This window comes from Danio aesculapii, chromosome 17 (assembly GCF_903798145.1).
Source record: "Danio aesculapii chromosome 17, fDanAes4.1, whole genome shotgun sequence".
NCBI classification, from domain to species: Eukaryota; Metazoa; Chordata; class Actinopteri; order Cypriniformes; family Danionidae; genus Danio; species Danio aesculapii.
Genome location: NC_079451.1, coordinates 7,051,636 through 7,068,987, shown reverse-complemented (window position 1 = coordinate 7,068,987; position 17,352 = coordinate 7,051,636). Strand labels below are relative to the sequence as shown.

The window sequence follows — 17,352 nt, the reverse complement described above, 5'->3', positions numbered from 1 at the left end:
TATGCTCTTAAAAATAAAAGTTTTTATTGGCATTAATGGTTCCATGAAGAACCTTTATAATTTTTAAAACTTCAATTCAACAAAAAGTTTTTTATTAGGAAAAAAGGTTCCTCAGAATTGTAAAAATTTTATTTTCAACAGAAAAATAAGTGGTTCTTTTAGGAACTGTACATGGAAAGGTTTGAGAAACAAACAAAAAGTTCCTGTATGGGATCTCTGAGAAAATATACTCTAGGAACTTTTATTTTTACACATAATTATAACTGCATAAGCCTTCTCTATTACTATAAAAAGCTTTCAATTTTCAGCTTCAGAAGCTCCACACTGAAGGCCATCACTTGGCGAAAGATTTATAAAGGCTGACAGAAAGAATATGGCAAGCCATTTTAACATTTAATCCATAAAATGTAATATCTTACAAGTTACTAAAAGGGGTGCTGCTAAGCTAGGGTAAGATAAGACGACTCTAATGGCCCATGCACTTTGTGGGCCCTGCAAATCTGCTTTATTACAATTACAGTATTAGCAGGGGCTCAAACATCAAATATTCTTTCATAGGATCCAAAATTAACAGCCTCGCCCCTGGTTACTAGTACTGATTATTAGATAGAAGAATATATTAGTAGCTATTCGTTGACTATTAGTGTTTATAGATACCTTTTAAAAAGATAGATACTATACTTATTTGTTAGACAGTTATTTACTAGATAAAAGTGCTTATTGAATAGACACTAGTTCACATTGGATACTTGTAACTATTCTATTGAAAATATAACATTTTTACCATTGATTTTAAGTTTCACCTGGCATGTATCCCAATTGTGACTAGTACATTAATAGTACTAACATTGTACTAGTACTTATTTTAAAATACTAATACTTATTTTTAGATACTAGAGCTTAATATTTACTGAAAACTAATAAATATATATTATTTAGTTATTACAGAACTTATTTAAAAGATCATATTTATTAGACACTAGTTCTTATTCAATAAAACTAGAACACATTTGTTGAATAGGAATTATTCAGAATGACACTGGAATTCCATATTCCTGGTAATATTGCTAGTATTCAATAGCATCTAATAAATAACAAACAGTGTCTGATAAATACGTACTTCTTTTTAAAAGGTACTGGTATATAAAGAGCAAGTGTTACAGGATCTGAAGAATAGCTAATGAATGATAACTATTACTTAATGGATCAGATACAAGTATCAGAAAATAGATACTACTGGTGGTTTATTAAAGGTCAAAATGACTTGCCATAAGAGGAAGGCAAAGTAGTGAAGCATCAAAATAGCTCTCTACTGCCACCTATCATGGGGTGTGGCTACTACAAGCATGATAGAAGACTAAACAGCATCTTTATGATGACAGAAAAAGAGGGAATAACATCAAAAAGAGTGGAGTGATTATTAAGATTTAGAAGTTGACTAAAAAACTTTAATCAAAATGTTATTCGGCTGAGATGCATTTTTATTTTAAGGATTGAAAACTAACTCAATCAAAACGAAAATGTAATCAAGGATCAGATCAATAAGAAACTACTTTTTTTAATAGTTTTTATTAGGGCTGCACAATAGTGGGAAAATATGCAATGTTGTTGGTGATTACTGCGAAAACAATATGTATTACAATATAAAACTTCCCTAAAAATGGTATTTTATTAGCTATGTCTTAAAATTATTGACTTATGTAATAATATTAAAATATTCAAATACAATCTATTTTTCAGATTTAATGAATTCACACTCAAAAACTGTGTCGAGGTGCAAACATTTAGTCTTTAAAACACTACGAATAAGTGAAAACCTCTGCAGAAATATCTGACTCTGATTGGCTGTTGTCATTTTCCTCTCTGGTCTTGACTAGTATTTGTAGCATATAATATAATAGCAGAACAGCAACTACAGATGAGGTGGGGATAAAGATAGTAAGGCCCAATCTGATTGATCAAATTTAGACAAACAACCAATACATAAAATAAATGTAATTTATCTCACATCTGTGATATGTATATTGCTTATACTATTATTTCTATAACGATAATTTTGTGATATGTATTCTGCAACCCTGGTATTTATATTTAATGATTCAGTCTTAAAAGCCTTCTGTAGGCAAATCCTCAATTAGTTTGTGATCCTGTCAATCATTGAAAACTAATTTCTAAGCCAATCAGCATCCACATCTCTATAATGATAATTTTGTGATATATTCTGCAACCCTAGTATTTATTTTTAATGATCAAGTCTTAAAAGACTTCTGTAGCCAAATCCTCTACTGGTTTGTGATCCTGTCAATCATTGCAAGCTAATTTATAAACCAATCAGCATCCAAATTGTGCAATAATCCACTCCCACTTTCCTACGAACACCCACCCATGTGCCTCGGGGTAGCACGAGCAAACAGGAATTCAAGACGTACAACCAGGGCACTTTTCCATGACCCAACATCATTTTTTATATCTTTATTCCATTGTATAATTGCCCTTATTTCAAACATAATAATGGAAACCGCTTCATTTCTCCTCCCGTCCCTCCTTATTGCCTCTTGATTGTGACATCTGTGTCTGTCTTGATTTTATTGGATGAAGCGCTCCTTTTGAAAGGATAATAAACGTGTAAACAAATTCAAAACAAGCCCTTCTCATAAGCTTTGGTTCTCATTATCAAATTGAGCGGCTGCCCTTGCCAATGTCCCCCTCCTAGGCAATGTCATCTTTTTACAACTCAAGATCAGCCTTAATCAAAAGTGTCTATAAATTTGAGCTTCTCTAATTAAGGTCTCCTCGCCAAGTACACAAGCGGGCGACCGGGCAGGGATCGCTCCCAAAAAAAGACTCAAATTGGCTTCCAAGCACAACAAATCACATTATGATTTCAGCTCTTGCTCGTGCACAACTCATCTTGAGCCGGTTAACCCAGATAAAGAGCCTCTGACTCTCTAGAAAAGCTCAGAGAACGTGACTTCCATGGTATTTGTCTTTCCTACTACTGAAATCAATGGTTACAGGTTTTTAGCATTCTTCAAAATATCTTCTTTTGTGTTCGGCAGAATAAAGAGTTTCATAAAGCTTTGGAATTACTTGAGGGAGAGTAAATAGTGAGCAAATTGCCATTTTCAGGTGAACTGTTAAACTGCCTTTAAACTGTATTTAAAATTTTAAAGTGGCTCCCAAAATGTTCCAACATTTATGGACACTTTAATTACATTGTCATTTCTGTAGCTGATTTAATATTGTGTGTGAGGTTTTATTGTTATTTTTAACCCTTAAGGGTTATATATGATAACTCCATTGACATTAATTACAATTTAAAAGTCAAAAACCTTGTACTAACCTCAACTCCAGGGTTTTCCCATATTGCATGGTAAAACCTAAAAAGTTAAGGTAACTTATTTGAGGAAACAAATCATTTGAGGAAACCAATTGCAACAAACCATTTAAGTTCAAAAACAAATCCTAATGAGTACTGTGATCTTAATTCTTTTAAGTAAATGAAGCAATTTGAGCACAGTAAAACCCAATAAACGAAGAGAACTCAAACCAACTGAGTAACATAATAAGTTAAGGCAACTCAAACTGTTTGAGGAAACCGATTGCTACAAACCATTTGAGCTAAAAAACTAATCTATATGAGTACTGTGAACTTACTCCATTCAAGTTGAAGTAATGAGGTATTTAATTATCTCATTACCTTCAACACTGAGTTCAAAACTTTCAGTAAATTTTGAGTTAACTACACTCATTTCATTTGATAAAGTTGACTGTCGGGTATTACAATGGTGAGAATTTCAATGAGTGCCCAATAAAGAGATAAGGAAGTATCTTGTGCTTATTTTTATAAGAATACAATAGAAATTGTTAATATTGTGAAATATTTTTTATAATTTAAAATTAATTTTATTAAAAAGTCAAAACATTCAATAGAAAGTAAAACTGTAAATGTGTTACACGATGCATAACACTCTATGTTGATTTGATGGCCAAATAACAGTTCGTATCATTACCTGTGTTGGAAAAAGTTGTGCTGGTTAATATTAAAAAATATATTTGAAATGTATTTAATGAAAAAATTTTTAATAACATACTTCAAACTTCTTTATTAATTTTACTTCATGTTCATTTTAAATCAAAAGGTGTACAAAATACAAATTTTGACTCTAATAATGTATAAGTAAATATTAATCAATTAAGCTATGCCAGGGGTCTCAAACATTTGCCCCCCTCCGACCCACAACTGACGTCAAAAATACAACAAGATTCAGCTAAACAAAACATATATTTTGGAATAACTAATTGTTGTGCAGTCGCATATAGCCACTTGTGGTTTTGACCCTCACCTGGACATTTAAAGTACTGTACTATATGTTCGGGTTACTTTCGTTTCTCTCAGCGTGCGGTACGCACATGCAGATTATTTCTGCTGATGATTTAAACGTTGAAATACATGTTTGTAAGTGCTCTATTTTTACCAAAGCTCTAATTTTGTGAATATTCAAAGGTCATTTGATTACAATCAGTTTTATACCGCCTGTATTTTGTTGTACAAACACTTCTTTATGGCTTATACGTTATGCTAGTGGTGTGAATATGATCATTTTGCTAATATTCGATTCAAATGGTCTCATTAATAGATTTTCCTAATTTGCATATTAAGATTTGTGTAAAAAAATGTGCATTAGTAAAAATTTTACAGCCAGCTGAATTGAACATGTTAAAATAAATGTGAATATAAACATACTTTTCCCCTCTTTGTTATAGTTTTACACAGCTCCTATGCTATCTGTTAAATTTTTGGTTAACAACAATTGATTGGGACATAATTATTATAATTATTTTGCCTATTATTAAATTGTAGTATTTTCATAGCATTTTAAACTACCCCTTCAATATGTATAACAAAAAAACAAAAAGGAGCTTTGATACTCTGGGGAAGAATGTCTGAGTGCATCGATTACATCAGGTATCCACTTTTGTCTTGTGCTAGATTGTTAAAACGGCCCTCCTATGAATTGTCAGTCACTGATATGGCCCCCTGCCAATTTGAGTTTGAGACCCCTGAGCTTTGCTAACAATGAACAGCTTTATTAACTAACATTATCAAAGATGATGATGCTGATCAATAATAAAAATAAATTGTACTATAACAAATATATTGTTAATTTGTAGTTAATTTAAAATATGTTTTAGTTAATAGACCCTATTTTAAAGTGCTGCCATTATGCTTAATGCATTAAAATGATTATTCAATCACAGTATGTATACATATGCAGACACAAATCTAAAAACTAAATCTGTCCTAGCATTTTTCAGCTGCTTCTGACGCTACTTATTATGTTCATTTAAAATCCATGCATTTCTACAGAAAAGCAAATGGCTTGGTTTGTAATTGACTACAATTTAGCTTCTCAATTTAGATTCAGTTTAAAGAGATGTACATTACTTGTTGACTTTGATTCATCTGTTCGTCTGTGACCCCTCTGTTTGCTTCTCCTTCAAATGAGAAAGTCGGCTGACGGCAGAATTGTAACTCTGGGCAAAGACTCCCCCAATGTTTCCAGACAATATAAAGCTCAAACGGGACAATGATTTGTTTCTCAAACGGAGCAAAACACAAGTCCTCCACCGCAGTTAAGTCATAGCAAATTACAGCATGGTGGATTGAGAAACAATTACAAATTTACGGAGCTAAAAGAAAGTTCCTCAGAAGGATATTTTTAGACAGCCCTTATGGGAATATGTCCATATGCGAGACTTTATGATCAATGCAATGTTGTGATCACTCCATCAAAAGCCCTTCTCCAGCCAAAAGACATATCAGTATTCTGCGCTAATTACAACATCGGACAACAGCCAACTGGACAGCAGTCCAAGAAAATGCGAATGCTTACACACAAATACTGTACATGCACATGGAGTGTCTCATCTACCGTGTAGTTTCATTTTCCTACAGGGTCATTCAAACTATGGCCCTTGACTACTTAGACTAAGTGCTCAATTAAGCATAGCTTGTTAGCTGGTTTCCTTTCCAGCTACGTTATTGCTGCCATGTGCTGTATTATGGTACTGTATGTAATACAGTGTGTTCGGCCAATATGACTACATTTTGTGATATATAGTTCTGTACTATGGAAATCTCTGACATCTTAGACTCTTTTTAGACTCACTGATTCAGTATTGACATGTTTGTCAGACCACTTGTTGCTTCTTTTTTAGTCTTCTTTTTGAAGGATTGTGTAGAAGTTAAAATAATCAATCTGAAAATGCATAGTATAGCAGTATTTGTAGCATAGTAATAAAACTGACATTCTTTTATCTACTGGGAATGTGCTCGATGCACAGCTAGTGTTTTTCAGCTAATGATGAACTTCCGGTGAAAGCGTAATGTGACTATTTTCAATTTCATATGGTTCCTTTTACAGCATCGATGTTGTAATGTAATTACAATACATTCGGTTAAATAGACTTAAGCATCCATTTGGTTGTTAAAATGCAAAAAGAGATGAAAGACTGTTTAAACACAGGCGTCGTCATAAGCCTCACGCAGAAACTCTATTGAAAATACTGGGGTAAAGTTAACTTCAATATTTTAAAGACATGGTGCAGAAAAATATAATTTAATGCAGTGTTTCTTCAGAATCAGAATCAGAAAGAGCTTTATTGCCAGGTATGTTCACACATACGAGGAATTTGTGTTCGTGACAGAGCTTCTACAGTGCAACAGGATTACAGAGACTGGACAAAAAACAAATAATAAATATATTTTTAAAAAAATAGAAGTAGTGAGTGCAAATATACAGATGGACAAGTGTATGTACGTGTTTATTACTATATACAATGTTATATGTGCAGCTGTTATGTGCAAATTGGCATGTAAAGTGTGTTGTTAAATAAGTGTATATGTGTATAAAAGTGTATAGCAAGTAGTGATGTTGGTTCCACAATTATTATCATCAAGTGTTCATGAGATGGATTGCCTGAGGGAAGAAACTGTTTCTGTGTGGGGCTGTTCTGGTGCGCAGTGCTCTGTAGCGTCGACCAGAAGGTAAAAGTTCAAAGAGGTAGTGTGCTGGGTGTGAGGGGTCCAGAGTGATTTTGGCAGCCCTTCTGCTCGCTCTGGATAAATACAGTTCTTGGGGAGTAGGAAGGGTTGTACTGGTGATTCGCTCAGCAGTCCGAACTATTGTTGGTCTATCAGACCAAACAACTCTTGTTTGGTCTGATACTCACTTTATATCGTACCTCAGCTAGACAGTGAAGATCGTTGTTTTTTTAAAGAAATCAGATCTTAAACACTGCGATTTTGTATGGGATGACAATAGGGTATATGCCGAGCTAGTGTGTTTCCCATACTGATAAACTTCCGGTGACCTGATATTGTGAGGTTTTTTCCATTTTATACGGTTTCTTTTACAGCATGGATGTTGTAATGTAATTCAAATACAATCAGTTAAACAGATTTGGCATTCATTTAGTTGCTCAAGCATAAAACGAGACAAAAAGCCGTTTGCTCGCACGCACCCGTCAGAATCGGCAGGCTAGCGCAGAAGCTTCATTGAATATACTGTGGTAAAATAAACGCTCATATTATAAAGACATGGCGGGGAAAAATGTCGTTTAATGCAGCACTTCTTGTACAATCTGAGACCCACTTTATATTGGATATCACTTAACCAGTGGAGATCGCTGATTTTTAAAGAAAACAGACCTTAAATGCGCCGGCATACACTTCATCGGCTACATTTTGCATTGGCATACACTTCACAGGAAACGATTAGCCCATGATACTGGCAAATTAAAAGTCCTATTAGCATGTTTCGGCATATACCCCATTGACCGGAAGCCCTGGGGCTGGCCGACCTAATTAAAAGTCTTGTGTGCATTTACCCCATTAACTGCATTATGAAAAGTTGTCATTTTTACATTGGCAGACTATAAACATTATTATACTTCAGAGTTATTCAATTATTTTATTAACTAATGGCAAGATTTTAAAAAGAATCATCATGAATGATATTAATCTCAAACAATGCTAATGTAGCTTTTGGCTTTACTACTGCTTAATAATAGTTCAGTCGTGGCATCACCAAATGAAAGTTGTTTCAGAGACTTTAGTTATTATTTAATAAAATATTACAAATCAAAACATGTTTCCTTACTAGCAAATGAGTAAACAAGGTCAATTAGAATGTTCCATTTGAGAGACAATCTAAAAAAGCACACAGAGCACAAAAATGTCCATGTCAAACTTTTACTTTCAGTTTATTTACAAAATGCCACTTTTTTTTAATGAAAAACTTCACTTGCTTTGAGTTATAGCCTTAAAGGTGTTTTGCACACATTTTACATTCAATTTAATGCAATTATGACAGGACTGACGAAAACATGGGGACAATTATAAAAAATGATTTATTTGTAGAAGTTATTTAGAAATTCATTTTTTTAATCAATTGATGTGAATGATAACAACTTGCTATTTCTGAAGTTTTTTTTTCTTAATTAACAGTTTTTAGCATAACAAAACTATTAAAGCTGTAGGTTCAGTTGGGCTCAGGACAAGGACAGGGTTTGTACATTTGTGTTTTAACAGTATTAAAAAAAAATCTGAGAAAGAATTCACAGAATAACACACAGAAATCAACCATCAGTTTGTTTTTTGAAATTTTGGGAATTAAATACTTTTCATTCACTGTATTTATGTTATTATTATTATTATTATTATTTGTTATTATTATTATTATTTCAAGGACAGATACGTTTATAAAAGATAGAACTGTAGTAGAACTGATGCATTAACAGTTTTAAAACATTTATAAAACAAACTATGCATCTCAGTTTATATGTGCACACCAAAATCTGACCAACAACACCACCCACATAATTATTTACCTAATTTCATTTGGACTTTCAAAAGCAGCACACAAGAAGTAGGAAAAAAAGATTTAATAAAAAAAGAATACAATTTAAGGCATTTCAAAATGAGCTAATTCACATGAAGTAGGCTATATTCGCCAATGGCATAAAAGTCTTTCAAACTGCAAGAGATTAATCACAAATTAATAAGAGGAATACTAACATCGCTGATTAGATCAGCATCGTGATCAGTCGATAGACCTTATTGAATTTATTGTTGCCAGATCCTTCCAGTCCGCTCCAAGGCCTCATTTTAATAATCTTCCCCGGAAAATAAGCGCAAGCCCAGATACAGCCTCCCATGTCGAACAATCATAATCACGCTACTCTTACCATAACACCGCAATTATCCTCATTGCTTACAGCAACACAACACGCATGATGGATGAGCGTTATGTGTGCAGGAGTGTGCGCGCGCCCGTGAACCGTCTCCCACGCGCGTCCCCGTCTGTCGCGGCTCCTCTGCTCAGTTCAGCGCGCGACCTCCATAAATCACATCATTAAGATAACGTCGGCGGCCCCTGGCTGGCTCATACATTTCCCTGGCAGACTAAACTCCATCCATTCAAAGCCTGACAAACAGCTGACACAACAGCGACAATCCACATCCGCCTCGTGGAAACAGTAGTTCACAGTAGTCCTCATGTCAGACACAGAGATAATAATCCATTCGTGCTGTAAACAAATGCATATAGCGCACATCTGAGGTGTTCTGAGGCTCTTTTAATAGTCGCTGGTACCTGTGGGAGGTATATGATCTGTTTGGAGAATCTAAGCTCCTTTGCTGCATATGTTACCATTATACTTCATGCCTGGTTGCAGTCAACTGATTTCTTGTGACATTATGATCCTGCACATTTCCTCCAGCGGTAATTAGTCGTAGCAGTCAATAAATCTCCTCTGTTTGTTTTTGTAATGTTTATTATGCTTTAATTGCGTTTTTGCCCCATTTTAAGAGCAGTTTTCTGCACATTGAGAAGTTTCTTATGCGATACTGAACGACCGCTTCATTACATAAATATCATCAGAACTCTGATTGTACAGTTTGTTCAGACAATCACTAGAGTGTCCAGTGACAAAAAGAAAAGAAAGTCGTACAATGACACAGAGCAAGACGATTTGGAGACTCAGAGAAGAACCCTCCAAAATCAACATTACTTCAAACATGAGCTCATCTAAACATCTGTCCACAACATGTCCAATCACTGCCGTGCTGAGGCATGTACAATTGTTTCTGGAAATAAATATTAGGCCTAATTCAGCTCTGATTGTAGCGGCCAGTTGTGGGCCTGAGAGGAAATGGTCGTTTGTGGCAGACTAAAGTGAATATTTCTCCCAGGGTCCTCCTGTTAATCACCTTTATTTATTTGATCTCGCTTTACTCTTTTCTTCTTCTTGACTGAGACTTTGTGAATAGATTTGTCAGATGCTCCTAAACTTTATTTCACACTTAAGCAGCAGTTAAAACAGGAGAGACCTGAGTGTGCTTTAAGTGTGGGTCTGCTATGGAGGGGTGGACTGAGTTCAATTATACTTAGGCTGTCTGTCTTTTCCCGTCACACTCCATTTGCGGTCAGCGGATACGTTTACACAGAAACTAATCATAACTAAAACATTTTTGTGTAAATCTTACCAAATGACTCTGCATAACAGGGGCAGGGAGAGGAAATCAATACCAAAAACACTTAAGGTAACATCTGACCGTTCTTCCGGACCTTCTGGATAAAACCAAGATAAATGATGAAAAGAAAATAAGTTCCCATTAGGAACACTTATGAAGGGACTTTTTTAAACATAATTGGGCAAATGCAGAGTTTGTAAGTAATATCCGGCTTAACTAATTCAGGTCCATTTTTTTAATTAATGCTGGATTGCCCTGCACACTGTATATTGTTTTAAAAGTCAGCTAATTGTTCCACAGATATGGAATATTTCATAAATAGAAGACATCTCTCTAAATATTATTATGACATTAGTATACACCAAGAAACTAAGATTTAGTTTAATAATTATTCTATTATTTTATGTACTCCATCTTTATATTATAAGTCTAAATCTACTCCAAAAAGCAGTCAGCCTAGTGGCACCACCAGTGAGAGGCACAAAATTATTTTCCAGAACAGTTTCTTTCACTGTTCCTTGTTGGTGGAAAGACCTTTCCAACCCCCGTCAGAAACTGATCGGACATCTCTGACAGCTATGACATCAATCGATAGACAACTCAAAAAACTGACTTCAACTGCTGTTCGGCAGTTTCACTTTAACTCATGAACATTTCATGCATGCATTTTAAAATTCTTTAAAAAACATTTTAAGGTCAATATTATTAGCCCCTTTAAGCTATATATTTTTTCGACTGTCAACAGAACCTACCATCACTGTGCAATAACTTGCCTAATTACCCTAACCTGCTTAGTTAACCTAATTAACATAGTTAAGCCTTTAAATGTCACTTTAAGCTGTATAGAAGCGTCTTGAAAAATATCTAGTAAAATATTATTTACTGTCATCATGGCAAAGATAAAATAAATCAGTTATTAGATATGAGTTATTAAAACTATTATATTTAGAAATGTGTTGAAAAAATCTTGTCTCTATTAAACAGAAATTAAGGGGAAAAATAAACAGGGGGCTAATAATTCAGACTTCAACTGTATATATACACACACCCAGAGTTTTTTTTATTAGGTACACCTTGCTAGTACCACTTTTAATCCTGCATGGCATAGATTAAGCAAGGTACTGGAAATATTCCTCAGAGATTTTGGTCCATATTGACATAACATCACACAGTTGCTGCAGATTTGTCAGCGGCACATCCATGATGCGAATCTCCCATTTTACCACATCCCAAATGTGCTCTATTGGATTGAGATCTGTTGACTGTGGAGGCCATTTGAGTACAGTGAACTCATTGTCATGTTCCAGAAACCAGTATGAGATGATTTGCGCTTTATGACATGGACCGTTATCCTGCTGGAAGTATCCATCAGAAAATGGTACACTGTGGTCATAAAGGGATGGACATGGTCAGCAAAAATACTCAGGTAAGCTGTGGTGTTGACAAGACGCTCATTTGGTACTAATGGGCCCAAAGTGTGCCGAACCATTACACCACCACTAGCCTGAACTGTTGAAACAAGGCAGGATGGATCCATGCTTTCATGTTGTTGATTCCAAATTCTGACACAATCGTCTAAATGTCGCAGCAATAATCGAGATTCATCAGATTAGGCAACGTTTTTCCAATCTTCTATTGTCTAATTTTGGTGAGCCTGCGTGAATTGTAGTCTCAGTTTCCTGTTCTTAGCTGTCAGGAGAGGCACCCGGTGTGGTCTTCTGCTGTTGTAGTTACCTGCCTCAAGGTTGGATGTGTTGTGCATTCAGAGATGCTCTTCTGCATACCTCGGATGTAAAGAGGGGTTATTTGAGTTACTGTTGCCTTTCTATCAGCTCGAACCAGTCTGGCCATTTTCCTCTGAGTTCTGGCATCAACAAGGCATTTGCGCCAACAGAACTGCCGCTCACTGATTATTTTCTCTTTTTCAGATCATTGTCTGTAAACCCTAGAGTTGGTTGTGCGTGAAAATCCCTATAGATCTCTTTCTGAAATACTCAGACCAGCCCGTCTGGCACCAATAACCATGTCACGTTCAAAGTCATTTAAATCACCTTTCTCCCCCATTCTGATGCTCTGTTTGAACTGCAGCAGATCATCTTGACCATGTCTACATGCCTAAATGCACTGAGTTGCTGGCTGATTAGAAATTTGCATTATTAAGCAGTTGGACAGATGTACCTAATAAAGTGGCCGGTAAGTGTGTGTGTATACATATAAAAAAAACTGTTCACCCTTTAGTATATAGAAATATTGAAAATAATACATTTACACATTTATGTAAAATATTATGTCGTTTATGACAAATATTTTATGGACCATTTTAACTGACACACTGTTTAACTCATTAAACTTGCATTAATCCGTTTTAATCTGATTACTTATGCTGAGAGCTGAGAGATGGTGAAATGCACCGTGACCACAGCTAATGCCAAGTGCAATGCTTCCCCCTTGTGGTTGATTACAAACTCACCGTTACAGCTTCTACACTTCTACGCTATTATTAGGCACAGGCGAAACTCCCCCCTATTTCAGACTTTACCACATGCCCCAATTTCTTTATGTATGCCTGAATGGAAAGGCTGTGAAATGAGTCCTGGTAGGATATATAAAACGCACTGCAGCGACATTAACTCTGTGTTTTGGAGAGTCCAAGTCTGAGAGAAGCCAAAGCACAGACTCAATCCAATCCCTTTGACCTGGTCACACGTAAATGAACATGTCTCTCTCTTTCTCTCCAGCCTCATTAACAGCCTGCTGGAGGGGATATGACAAGTGCAGGGGGTGCGAGCTAAAAAAAAAAACACTGGCTGAGTTCTATACCAATGAAAGAAAGAAAGAAATCTAAAAAAGAAAGAAAGAGAGAAAGAAAGAAAAGAAGAATATATTCTATAAATATTGTATTAAACTATGAAAGAAAGAAAGAAAGAAAGAAAGAAAGAAAGAAAGAAAGAAAGAAAGAAAGAAAGAAAGAAAGAAAGAAAGAAAGAAAGAAAGAAAGAAAGAAAGAAAGAAGGAAAGAAAGAAGGAAAGAAAGAAAGAAAGGTTCCACTTTATATTAGGTGGCCTTAACTAATATGTACTAATAATGAAATTAATTCTTTCTTCCTTCCTTCCTTCCTCCCTTCCTTCCTTCCTTCCTTCCTTTCTGTCTTTCTTTCTTTTTCTTTCTTTCTTCTTTCTTTTTCTTTTTTCTTTATTTCTTTCTTTCTTTTTCTTTTTTTCTTTCTTTCTTTTCTTTTTTCTTTCTTTTCTTTCTTTCTTTCTTTTTCTTTTTTCTTTCTTTCTTTCTTCCTTTCTTCCTTCCTTCCTTCCTTCCTTCCTTCCTTACTTTTTCCACAGGACTCTGGCATGAATAGGCAGAATGATTTGTGTCTTTATAATGGCGTCGACAAACTCGGTTGGTAAAAAAGGTGCACAACCAACAGGAACCTGCCAACAGTATCTGAGGTTTTCTCTAAAATCACTAAGCACAAGCGTGAAAGCCAAAGATTGAAGCAGTGTACTGATGCTGTGACACGTTACCTGATAGAATCAAAAGACCGAAGAGTCTATGTTCTGGAAGAGAACTAAAGTGAGATGCAATCCAGCGGTACATCCTTGATAAACTGTCGGTGTGCACTGCTCTGGAATTTTGTGCTCAAAGCACCCGCTGACAGCTGGAGCTCAGACGTGTTGTGTTTGTGTGTGTGTGTGTGTGTGTGTGTGTGTGTGTGTAGTCACAGGATGTCAGTTTTCAGCAGTATAGTGTGAAAAAAGGCAGGTGTCAAAAATGCTAGATTATACGGCAGTGTGGACATGGATCGTTTTCATTCTAAAATGCCATTGCTGCTGCGACGGGGCAGAGGATCGCAATGCTAGCTCAGCATTGTGATTTCTTGCCCCTAGTAAAAAAGAAAGAAAGAAAGAAAGAAAGAAAGAAAGAAAGAAAGAAAGAAAGAAAGAAAGAAAGAAAGAAAGAAAGAAAGAAAGAAAGAAGGAAAGAAAAAAAAAAGAAAGAAAGAAAGAAAGAAAGAAAGAAAGAAAGAAAGAAGAAAGAAAGAAAGAAAGAAAGTCCAAAGCAGGCTGTTAAAATATAGTATAATGAAAGGAATATATGTATTTCTTAAGTTCAAAATCCTTCCTTGTACTTGTTATAATGAGCTTGTATGACAGGCAGATATCCTATAAGCAGTACAGTCAGCTTGATTTTAAATGGTCAGATTAATCTATAACTGGGTTTTGAAGGCTTGTGTTGAACACAGACTGATTCTCTGTAACGACACAGAAAAAAAAGCCTCACCAGACCAGTTCTTTCACATTAGCTGATTTTCCTATTTCTCCGCCAATACATTTTCACAAGCTTAAAATGCATAATGAAAGCTTTCGCAAAGCAGCTGGCATCATTTCTTTTTACAAATGTGCCGATTCCGTTCTGTCTGCTGTGTGTACAGTATTAAACTGCTGCTGGTCTGTGTGCATGCATTATGAGTGTCTGGCTAAGAGTGCTTTTAAAACGCCTAGTCAGTTTGTCCTGTGTGAACTCCAAACAAACACACAATTATTGACAAGTTATAGGATGATTACTGTCATTAACACAGAGATGTCAATGTTTTGATCATCATAATCCCAAGTTAAGTATAACACAGAACATGTACATTTTCCCAAGGTTTAATTTGAGCATTAAGGTTTAAATTGAGCATCAGCCTGGTCGGTCTCTTCGGTCATCTAACCAGAGACTGTTATTCATACCTAAGTCGAGGCTGAAATGCAGAGGTGACCGTGCTTTCGCAGTAGCTGGTCCTAGGCTGTGGAATGCTCTGCCCCTCTGTATCAGATCTGTTTAATCTCTGTCTGTTTTTAAATCTAGGTTAAAAACTTATCTCTTTGATTTGGCATTTTATCAGTGAAAAGTGTCTGTTTTAGCAATAATTTTATAATTTTATATATATATTTGTTTTTTATCTGTTTTGATTTGTACTGTGCAGCACATTGGTCAACCTCTGGTTGTATTAAATAGTGCTATAGAAATAAAATTGACATTGACATTAATGTAATAAATAATATCATACAAATAGCTGTTATTATTAACAGAAAATCTTTGTTTAAAAGTGACTGGTATAGTAAAGGCATTATATTTATCAATGATTTGATGGATGAAAATGGATTGTTACTATCTCATAACGACTTTTTAAATAAATATTTAGAATCACAGATAAAGGTTATTCTAAAATTGGTGAAGCTATATTTATTGCTTTGTTTAGGTTAATTCCAAGTAATTATTTTGATCCCCCATGTACTTCTGTAACTTCTCTTCCATCTTTAAAAATATCAAACGTTGATATTTTTGATAGTAAATGGAACAACAAGCTTATATACAAAGAATTTAAACGCATTATCATGGGTGATTATAAATGTTATCATCTAGGAGTTGTTGAACCCTTAGTAGAGGACAAAGCTTTTACCTTTTATTTGAAATATCCTGTAGCACCTAAGGTTAAGGAAACTCATAACAGAATTTGTAAATGAGTTTATTCAAACAAGATTTAACTTTGATGTTGACACGTGTAGCTTTTGTTCAAATCTTCCAGAAACACTCGATCACTTTTCTTGATCATTTTTTCTTGTGAATCCACTTCTAAATTCTGGTTTGACATATATATGGCTTTCTTTAAAGATGATTTCAGTCCGCCCCTTTTGTTCTAGAAGATATTTTCTTTTACAAATGTGATTTAAATTTGTGTTTCTCTGATATTGTGAACTTTGTTTTACTATATGGGTAAATATCATATTCCTTGTTGTAAATGGAAAAAAATGCAGGTCCTCTTTTAGGTGTTTTCTTTCTGAGGTAGGGAAAGTGACTCAAAGCTTCAAGAAACCAAAATAAAATAACCGAAAGCTCTGTATACTTCATTTTAAAATGTCTACTTTTATAATTTCTTAGTCGTTTGATGTATGTCTTTTGTACCGCTCCTCGCTCCTTGTTGCAGTTGTTATCTATTTTATTTATTATTAGTTTTTTTTGAAAGAACAATTTTAGCTTATTTTATTTATTGTAATGGTTAACACACCTTGCGATGTTGATTGTTCCCTGGTTTGTGGTGTACAATTTTTGCAACAATAAAAAATTCAAATAAAATTATACAAAATTGCTAAAAGGATTTTATATAGCTTTAGGGTATAAATCAGATGCTTTTTCCCCCTAATTTTCAATATTTGAGTATGCTGTTTGTAGTGCTGTTTACTAATCACATACAAAATAAAAGTTTGTATTTACATATTCCACTTGTAATTGATCCCCTTAACTGTCACCACACTTTTTATATATAATTTGACACCAAAATATGACATTTCTTAATATTTGCATTTATCTGTATAACTAATTGTTAAAGAGTTTAAATGGATTTGTCTTTTTTTATTGTTTGTGTACAGGGTGCATTTGTTAAAAAAAATCAAATTCAATTAAAAAGTTTTAAGCAAATATATTAAGAATTTAACTAATAAAATAATTTGAAAAATAAGATTCATAAAAACTGGATAAAAAATATTCAAAATAATTTAAGAGATAAAAAAGTATTTTAAATAAATAATTGTATCGTTAATATTACATATATTCATTCAATTTTCTTTTCAGCTTAGTCCCTTTAAAAATCTGGGGTCGCCACAGCGGAATGAACCGCCAACTTATCCATGTTTTACTCAGCAGATGCCCTTCCAGCTGCAACCCATCACTGGGAAACATCCATACACACTCATTCACACACATACACTATGAACAATTTGGGCTACCCAATTCATTGTAAATAATAATTGTAAATAAATGTATTTTTAATAAA

General features: G+C 34.6%; 1 protein-coding gene across 1 annotated transcript in view; it reads right to left on the bottom strand.

Moving 5' to 3' along the window:
- Positions 1 to 17,352, bottom strand: part of slc25a21 (solute carrier family 25 member 21) — a 197,881-nt gene that overhangs the window by 179,532 nt on the left and 997 nt on the right. The window lies entirely within an intron of this gene.